Source organism: Arachis hypogaea, chromosome 11 (genome assembly GCF_003086295.3).
Source record: "Arachis hypogaea cultivar Tifrunner chromosome 11, arahy.Tifrunner.gnm2.J5K5, whole genome shotgun sequence".
In the NCBI taxonomy this organism is placed as follows: Eukaryota; Viridiplantae; Streptophyta; class Magnoliopsida; order Fabales; family Fabaceae; genus Arachis; species Arachis hypogaea.
In genome coordinates, this window is record NC_092046.1 from 54,861,034 (window position 1) to 54,871,074 (window position 10,041).

At 40.5% G+C, this 10,041-nt stretch overlaps 1 non-coding gene across 1 annotated transcript; it reads left to right on the plus strand.

Moving 5' to 3' along the window:
- Window positions 1-9,263: 9,263 nt before the first annotated feature.
- Window positions 9,264-9,371, plus strand: LOC112724378 (small nucleolar RNA R71). Its single transcript, XR_003163543.1, has one exon. It is a non-coding gene; the product is annotated as a small nucleolar RNA R71 (small nucleolar RNA).
- Window positions 9,372-10,041: the final 670 nt, after the last annotated feature.

Consider the following 10,041-nt stretch of genomic DNA (forward strand, 5'->3'; position numbering starts at 1 on the left):
TGCTATTGTTACTTTTACTCTGAAGACATTTTTATTCCAAGTAGATTTATTTTTCTCCTTTTGGTCTTGGTTAAGAAATCAGTAACTCAGGAGTTATCCAATTCAACAGCATAATTGATAATTGTTATCTTTGTTAATTGAATTGAACTTCCATAATCCCAATCTTTTCTTAGGAAATAAATAGGATTCGAAGATCAAGTCAATTAATCCCTTGACCTTCCTTTATCTTAGTAAAGGTTAACAAAGTGGAATTAGGATTCAACCATCATCATCATTGATAAGGATAGCTATGATAGGACCTCTAATTTCTCATGCCTTACCAAGAGTTTGCTTTACAGTATTTATTTATTTTAATTGCTATTTAAATCATTTGTCATATTTGTTCCTCATTCTTAAAACCCCGAATTTACAATCTCCATAACCAATAATAAGAACATACTTCCCTGCAGTTCCTTGAGAAGACGACCCGAGGTTTAAATACTCGGTTATCAATTTTAAGGGGTTTGTTACTTGTGACAACCAAAACGTTTGCACGAAAGGGATTTTTGTTGGTTTAGAAACTATATCTACAACGCGACTATTTTTATGACATTCTTTACTGGCAAAAATCTCGTTCGTTAGTAACTGTTCCCCTTTTTGATGTTATTCAGCAAGTACCTAAATATGCAAAGTTTCTAAAGGATTTGTGCATACATAAGGATAAAACTAATGAATTAGAAACTATTCCTTTAGGTAGTTCCATATCTGCTTTAATAAGGGATATACCTGAAAAATGTAGTGACCCAGGTCCATGCATGGTTAACTGTACCATTGGGGGTGTAATATTTTCTGACTGCATGTGTGATTTAGGAGCGTGCGTGAGTTTTAGGCCTTTGTCTATTGGTGCACGAAATTGGAAATCACAATTCTTCACAAATTCGCACAACTAACCAGCAAGTGCACTAGGTCGTCCAAGCAATACCTTACGTAAGTAAGGGTCGATCCCACGGAGATTGTTGGCTTGAAGCAATCTATGGTTATCTTGTAACTCTTAGTTAGAAAAACAATAAAATAATTCACTTATCAAATTTGATTGCAAGGAATAAAAGGGTAGAACACAAATTATACTTGTATGCAATAATGGAGAATATGTTGGAGTTTTGGAGATGCTTTGTCTTCTGAAATTCTGCTTTCCTCTGTTTCTGATTCACGCATGCACGTCCTCCTATGGCAAGCTGTGTGTTGGTGGATCACCGTTGTCAATGGCTACCATCCATCCTTCCAGTGAAAAGGGTCCAGGTGCGCTGTCACCGCACGGCTAATCATCTGCAGGTTCTCGATCGTACCGGAATAGGATTTACTATCCTTTTGCATCTGTCACTACGCCCAGCACTCGCGAATTTGAAGCTTGTCACAGTCATTCAATCCCTGGATCCTACTCGGAATACCATAGACAAGGTTTAGACTTTCCGGATTCTCTTGAATGCTGCCATCAATCTAGCTTATACCACAAAGATTCTGATTAAGAGATCCAAGAGATATTCATTCATTCTACAGTGAATGGAAGTAGTTGTCAGGCACGCATTCGTGGGGGAATGATGATGATTGTCACGTTCATCACATTCATGTTGAAGTGCGAATGGATATCTTAGATAGGAACACACATATTTGAATAGAAAACAGAAATACTTGCATTAATTCATCAGGACACAGCAGAGCTCCTCACCCCCAACAATAGAGTTTAGAGACTCATGCCGTCAGAGATTACAAAGTTCAGATCTAAAATGTCATGAGATACAAAATAAATCTCTAAAAGTTGTTTAAATACTAAACTAGTAACCTAGGTTTATAGAAAATGAGTAAACTAAGATAGATAGTGCAGAAATCTACTTCTGAGGCCCACTTGGTGTGTGCTGGGGCTGAGACTAAAGCTTCTCACGTGCCTGGGCTGTTTTGGGCGTTCAACGCCAGGCTGTAACGTAATTCTGGCATTGAACTCCAACTTGTAACGTGTTTCTGGCGCTGGACGCCAGACAGCAACATGGAACTGGCGTTGAATGCCAGTTTACGTCGTCTATCCTTGAGCAAAGTATGGACTATTATATGTTGTTGGAAAGCCCTAGATTTCTACTTTCCAACGCAATTGAAAGCGTGTCAATTGGACTCTTGTGGCTCCATAAATTCCATTCCAAGTGCAGAGAGGTCAGGATCCAACAGCATCAGCAGTCCTTTTTCAACCTGAATCAGATTTTTACTCAGCTCCCTCAATTTCAGCCAGAAAATACCTGAAATTACAAAAAAACACACAAACTCATAGTAAAGTCCAGAAATATGAATTTTGCCTAGAAACTAATGAAAATAAACTAAAAACTAACTAAAACATACTAAAAACTATATGAAATTAACCCTAAAAAAGCGTATAAAATATCCGCTCATCACAACACCAAACTTAAACTGTTGCTTGTCCTCAAGCAACTAGATAAATAAAATAGAATACAAATGAGTCAAGAAACAATAATATCTCAGAGTTTTTGAGTGAAGCTCAGATTCTAATTAAATGAGCAGGGCTAGTAGCTTTTTGCTTCCGAACAGTTTTGGCATCTCACTTTATCCATTGAAGCTCAGAATGATTGGCATCTATAGGAACTCAAAATTCAGATAGTGTTATTGATTCTCCTAGTTCAGTATGTTGATTCTTGAACACAGCTACTTTTATGAGTCTTGGCCGTGGCCCTAAGCACTTTGTTTTCCAGTATTACCACCGGATACATAAATGCCACAGACACATAATTGGGTGAACCTTTTCAGATTGTGACTCAGCTTTGGTAAAGCCCCCAATTAGAGGTGTCCAGGGTTCTTAAGCACACTCTTCTCTTTGCTTCGGACCTTGACTTTAACCGCTTGATATGCGAAATTGTTACTCAGGTTGTGAATTATTGTTCGAAATTGATTCCCTAGCGATGGCACCAAAAACGGATGCACAGAACCATGGTCTAAACATATCTTCACAACTTTGCATAACTAACCAGCAAGTGCACTGGGTCGTCCAAGTAATAAACCTTACGTGAGTAAGGGTCGATCCCACGGAGATTGTTGGTATGAAGCAAGCTATGGTCACCTTGTAAATCTCAGTCAGGCGGATATAAAATAGTTATGGAGTTTTCGAAATTAATACTAAAATAAGGATAGAAATACTTATGTAAATCATTGGTGAGAATTTCAGATAAGCGTATGGAGATGCATTCATTCCTCTGAACCTCTGCTTTGCTGCTGTCTTCATCCAATCAGTCTTACTCCTTTCTATGGCTGGCTTTGTATAAGGATGTCACCGGTGCCAATGGCTACTTTCAATCCTCTCGGAAAAATGGTCCAAATGCTCTGTCACAGCACGGCTAATCGTCTGGAGGCATCACCCTTGTCGTTGGTTGCATCCTATTCCTCTCTGTGAAAATGGTCCGATGCGCTGTCACTGCATGGCTAATCATCTTGGAGGTTCTCGATCATACTGGAATAGAATTTACTATCCTTTTGCGTCTGTCACTACGCCCAGCACTCGCGAGTTTGGAGTTCGTCACAGTCATTCAATCCCAGAGTCCTACTCGGAATACCACGGACAAGGTTTAGACTTTCCAGACTCTCATGAATGCCGCCATCAATCTAGCTTATATCACGAAAATTCTGATTAAGAGATCTAAGAGATACTCATTCAATCTAATGTAGAACGGAAGTGGTTATCAGGCACGCGTTCATAGGGAATGATGATGATTGTCACGTTCATCACATTCAGGTTGAAGTGCGAATGAATATCTTAGAAACTGAATAAGTTGAATTGAATAGAAAACAGTAGTACTTTGCATTAATCCTTGAGGAACAGCAGAGCTCCACACCTTAATCTATGGAGTGCAGAAACTCTACCATTGAAAATACATAAGTGATAATGGAGTTCATTGGTCTCGGCCCCAGAGGGAAACCGGAGTAACCAAGACTACGAATACAATGATAAAAAGTTCTATTTATAATAAACTAGTCACTAGGGTTTACAGAAGTAAGTAATTGATGCATAAATCCACTTCCGGGGCCCACTTGGTGTGTGCTTGGGCTGAGCTTAAAGTCTACACGTGGAAAGGTCATTCTTGGAGTTGAACGCCAGCTTTTGTGCCAGTTTGGGCGTTGAACTCCACTTTGCAACTTGTTTCTGGCGCTGGACGCCAGAATTGGGCAGAGAGCTGGCGTTGAACGCCAGTTTGCGTCATCTAAACTTAGGCAAAGTATGGACTATTATATATTTCTGGAAAGCCCTGGATGTCTACTTTCTAATGAAATTGGAAGAGCGCCATTTTGAGTTCTATAGCTCCAGAAAATCCATTTTGAGTGCAGGGAGGTCAGAATCCAACAGCATCAGCAGTCCTTCTTCAACCTCTAAATCTGATTTTTTGCTCAAGTCCCTCAATTTCAGCCAGAAAATACCTGAAATCACAGAAAAACACACAAACTCATAGTAAAGTCCAGAAATGTGAATTTAACATAAAAACTAATGAAAACATCCCTAAAAGTAACTAGATTCTGCTAAAAACATACTAAAAACAACGCCAAAAAGCGTATAAATTATCCACTCATCACAACACCAAACTTAAATTGTTGCTTGTCCCCAAGCAACTGAAAATCAAATAGGATAAAAAGAAGAGAATATACTATAAATTCCAAACTATCAATGAAACATATCTCCAATCAAATGAGCGCGACTTATAGCTTTTTGCCTCTTGAATAGTTCTGGCATCTCACTTTATCCATTGAGGTTCAGAATGATTGGCATCTATAGGAACTCAGAGTTCAGATAGTGTTATTGATTCTCCTAGTTCAGTATGATGATTCTTGAACACAGCTATTTTATGAGTCTTGGCCGTGGCCCTAAGCACTTTATTTTCCAGTATTACCATCGGATACATAAATGCCACAGACACATAATTGGGTGAACCTTTTCAGATTGTTACTCAGCTTTGCTAAAGTCCCCAATTAGAGGTGTCCAGTGTTCTTAAGCACACTCTTTTTTTTCTGCAAGCTTTGTTCTTTGCTGCTTTTTCTTGCTTCAAGAATCATTTTTATGATTTTTCAGATTATCAAATAACATGTCTCCTTGTCATCATTCTTTCAAGAGCCAACATATTTAACATTCTTAAACAACAACTTCAAAAGACATATGCACTGTTTAAGCATACATTCAGAAAACAAGAAGCATTGTCACCACATCAATATAATTAAACTAAGTTCAAGGATAAATTCAAAACTCATGTACTTCTTGTTCTTTTGAATTAAAACATTTTTCATTTAAGAGAGGTGATGGATTCATAGGACATTCATAACTTTAAGACAAAGTTACTAACTACTAATGATCATGTAATGAAGACACAAACATAGATAAGCACTTAACATAGAGAAAACGAAAAACAGAGAATGTAAGAACAAGGAATGAGTCCACCTTAGTGATGGTGGCGTTTCCTTCTTGAGGAACCAATGATGTCCTTGAGCTCTTCTATGTCTCTTCCTTGTCTTTGTTGCTCCTCCCTCATTGCTTTTTGATCTTCTCTTATTTCATGAAGGATGATGGAGTGCTCTTGATGTTCCACCCTTAGTTGTCCCATGTTGGAACTTAATTCTCCTAGGGAGGTGTTGATTTGCTCCCAATAGTTTTGTGGAGGAAAATGCATATGAGGCATCTCCGGGATCTCATGGTGATGAGCTTCCTGCGCCTCTTGAGCTCCATGAATGGGCTCTCTTGCTTGCTCCATCTTTTTCTTAGTGATGGGCTTCTCTTCCTTAATGTGAATGTCTCCTTCTATGGAAGCTCCAGCTGAGTAACATAGATGGCAGATAAGATGAGGAAAAGCTAGCCTTGCCCCAGGAGAGGGCTTTTCGGCTATTTTATAGAGTTCAAGGGAGATGACTTCATGAACCTCTACTTCTTCTCCAATCATGATGCTATGGATCATGATGGCCCGATCCACAGTAACTTCAGATCGGTTGCTAGTGGGGATGATGGAGCGTTGGATGAACTCCAACCATCCTCTAGCCACAGGGTTGAGGTCCAATTTTCTTAGTTGAACCGGCTTGCCTTTGGAGTCAATCTTCCATTGAGCTCCTTCCACACATATGTCCATGAGAACTTGGTCCAACCTTTGATTAAAGTTGACCCTTCTAGTGTAGGGGCGTTCATCTCCTTGCATCATAGGCAATTAAACGCCAACCTCACATTTTTCGGACTAAAATCCAAGTATTTCCCCCGAACCATTGTAACATAGTTCTTTGGATCCGGGTTCTTACTTTGATCATGGTTCTTGGTGATCCATGCATTGGCATAGAACTCTTGAACCATTAGGATGCCGACTTGTTGGATGGGATTTGTTAGAACTTCCCAACCTCTTCTTTGAATTTCATGTCGGGTCTCCGGATACTCATTTCTTTTGAGTTTGAAAGGGACCTCAGGGATCACCTTCTTCTTGGCCACAACATCATAGAAGTGGTCTTGATGAGCTTTGGAGATGAATCTTTCCATCTCCCATGACTCGGAGGTGGAAGTTTTTGTCTTCCCTTTCCCTTTTCTAGAGGATTCTCCGGTCTTAGGTGCCATCAATGGTAATGGAAAAACAAAAAGCTTATGCTTTTACCACACCAAACTTAGAATATTGCTCGCCCTCGAGCAAGAAAATAAAGAATTAGATCAAGAAGAAGAAGAAAAGATGGAGAAGAGGGGGGAGGTGTGTTTCAGCCAAGAAGAGAAGAGAGGGTTGTGTTGTGTGAAAATGAGGAAGAATGGAAGGCTTTATATAGGGAAGGGAGGGGGGGTTAAGGTTCGGCCATATAGGTGGGTTTGGGTGGGAAATTGATTTGAATTTTGAAGGTAGGTGGAGTTTATTGGGTAGGTTTATGGGGAAGAGTGGGTGGATGTGAGTGGTGAAGGGTTAATAGGGAAGAGAGATGGAGGTGATAGGTGAAGGGTTTTGGGGAAGAGTGTTTATTGGGAATAGAGGATGATTGAGAAGAGAGAAGAGAGTGAGTGGAGGTAGGTGGGGATCCTGTGGGGTCCACAGATCCTGAGGTGTTCAAGGATTTACAACCTTGCACCAAATTAGGCATGTAAAATGCCCTTGCACACAACTCTGGGCGTTCAGCGCCAGGTTGGTGCCCATTTTGGGCATTCAACGCCCATTTGTTGCCCATTTCTGGCGTTGAACGCCAGAACCATGCTTGTTCTGGGCGTTCAGCGCCAGCTCTTCTCCAGGGTGCAATTCTGGCGTTCAGCGCCCAGATGCTGCCCATTTTGGGCGTTCAGCGCCAGATACTGCCCATTTTGGGCGTTCAGTGCCAGAACCATGCTCTGTTCTGGCGTTGAACACCAAACAGGTGCTTCCTCCAGGGTGTGATTTTTCTTCCGCTATTTTTGATTCTGTTTATAAATTTTTCGTTTATTTTGTGACTCCACATGATCATGAACCTAAGAAAACATGAAAAACAAAAATAAAATTAGATAAATAAACATTGGGTTGCCTCCCAACAAGCGCTTCTTTAATGTCAATAGCTTGACAGTGGGCTCTCATGGAGCCTCACAGATGTGCAGAGCTTTGTTGAGACCTCCCAACACCAAACTTAGAGTTTGGATATGGGGGTTTGACACCAAACTTAGAGTTTGGTTGTGGCCTCCCAACACCAAACTTAGAGTTTGACTGTGGGGGCTTTGGTTGACTCTGCTTTGAGAGAAGCTTTTTCTGCTTCCTCTCCATGGATGCAGAGAGAGATCCTTGAGTTGTAAACACAAGGTTGTCCTTATTTAATTGAAGGATCAATTCTCCTCTGTCCACATCAATCACAGCTCTTGCTGTGGCTAGGAAAGGTCTTCTTAGGATGATGGATTCATCCTCTTCCTTTCCAGTATCCAGGACTATGAAATTAGCAGGGATGTAAAGGCCTTCAACCTTTACTAACACGTCCTCTACTTGTCCATAAGCCTATTTTCTTGAATTGTCTACCATCTCTAATGAGATTTTAGCAGCTTGCACCCCATAGATTCCCAGTTTCTCTATTACAGAGAGGGGCATGAGGTTTATTCCTGAACCAAGGTCACACAGAGCCTTAAAGATCATGGTGCCTATGGTACAAGGTATTATGAACTTTCCAGGATCCTGTCTCTTCTGAGGCAATGTCAGTTGATCCAGATCACTTAGTTCATTGGTGAACAAGGGAGGTTCATCTTCCTAAGTTTCAATACCAAATAATTTGGCATTTAGCTTCATGATTGCACCAAGGAACTTGGCAGCTTGCTCTTCAGTAACATCCTCATTCTCTTCAGAAGAGGAATACTCATCAGAGCTCATGAATGGCATAAGGAGGTTCAATGGAACCTCTATGGTCTCTAGATGAGTCTCAGATTCCTTAGGTTCCTCAGAGGGAAGCTCCTTATTGATTACTGGACGTCCCAGGAGGTCTTCCTCCTTGGGATTCATGTCCTTTTCCTCTCTTGTGGGTTCGGCCATGGTAATTAATTCAATGGCCTTGCACTCTCCTTTTGGATTCTCTTCTGTATTGCTTGGGAGAGTACTAGGAGGGATTTCAGTGATCCTTTTACTCAGCTGGCCCACTTGTGCTTCCAAATTTCTAATGGAAGACCTTGTTTCATTCATGAAACTCACAGTGGCCTTAGATAGATCAGAGACTAAATTTGCTAAGCTAGATGGATTCTACTCAGAATTCTCTGTCTGTTGCTGAGTGGATGATGGAAAAGGCTTGCTATTGCTAAACCTGTTTCTTCCACCATTATTAAAGCCTTGTTGAGGCTTTTGATCCTTCCATGAGAGATTTGGGTGATTTCTCCATGATGGATTGTAGGTGTTTCCATATGGTTCACCCATGTATTTTAACTCTGCTATTGCAGGGTTCTCAGGATCATAAGCTTCTTCCTCAGAAGATGCCTCTTGAGTACTGTTGGATGCAGCTTGCATTCCATTCAGACTCTGAGAAATCATATTGACTTGCTGAGTCAATATTTTATTCTGAGCCAATATGGCATTCAGAGTATCAATTTCAAGTACTCCCTTCTTCATAGGCGTCCCATTACTCACAGGATTCCTCTCAGAAGTGTACATAAACTGGTTATTAGCAACCATGTCAATGAGTTCTTGAGCTTTTGTAGGCGTTTTCTTTAGGTGAATGGATCCACCTGCAGAAGTATCCAATGACATCTTTGATAGTTCAGATAAACCATCATAGAATATATCTGGGATGGTCCATTCTGAAAGCATGTCAGAAGGACACTTTTTGGTCAGCTGCTTGTATCTTTCCCAAGCTTCATAGAGGGATTCACCTTCTTTCTGTCTGAAAGTTTGAACATCAGCTCTAAGCTTGCTCAGCTTTTGAGGAGGAAAGAACTTGGCTAAGAAAGCCGTGACCAGCTTATCCCAAGAGTTTAGGCTGTCTTTGGGTTGAGAGTCCAACCATATTCTAGCTCTGTCTCTTACAGCAAAAGGGAAAAGTATGAGCCTGTAGACTTCAGGATCTACTCCATTAGTCTTAACAGTATCACAGATCTGCAAGAATTCAGTTAAGAACTGAAAAGGATCTTCAGATGGAAGTCCATGAAACTTGCAGTTCTACTGCATCAGAGAAACTAGCTGAGGTTTCAGCTCAAAATTGTTTGCTCCAATGGTAGGAATGGAGATGCTTCTTCCATGTAAATTGGAATTAGGTGCAGTAAAGTCACCAAGCATTCTCCTTGCATTATTGTTGTTGGGTTCGACTGCCATCTCCTTTACTTGTTCGAAATTTTCAATAAGGTTGTCTCTGGATTGTTGTAATTTAGCTTCTCTTAGTTTTCTCTTCAGAGTCCTTTCAGGTTCTGGATCAGCTTCAACAAGAATGCCTTTTTCTTTGTCCCTGCTCATAAGAAAGAGAAGAGAAAAAGAAAAGAAGAGGAATCCTCTATGTCACAGTAAAGAGGTTCCTTATTATTAGTAGAAGAAGAAAAGGAATAGGGGTGAAGAAGAATGAAGAATCCAAACACCAAGGTGATGATAG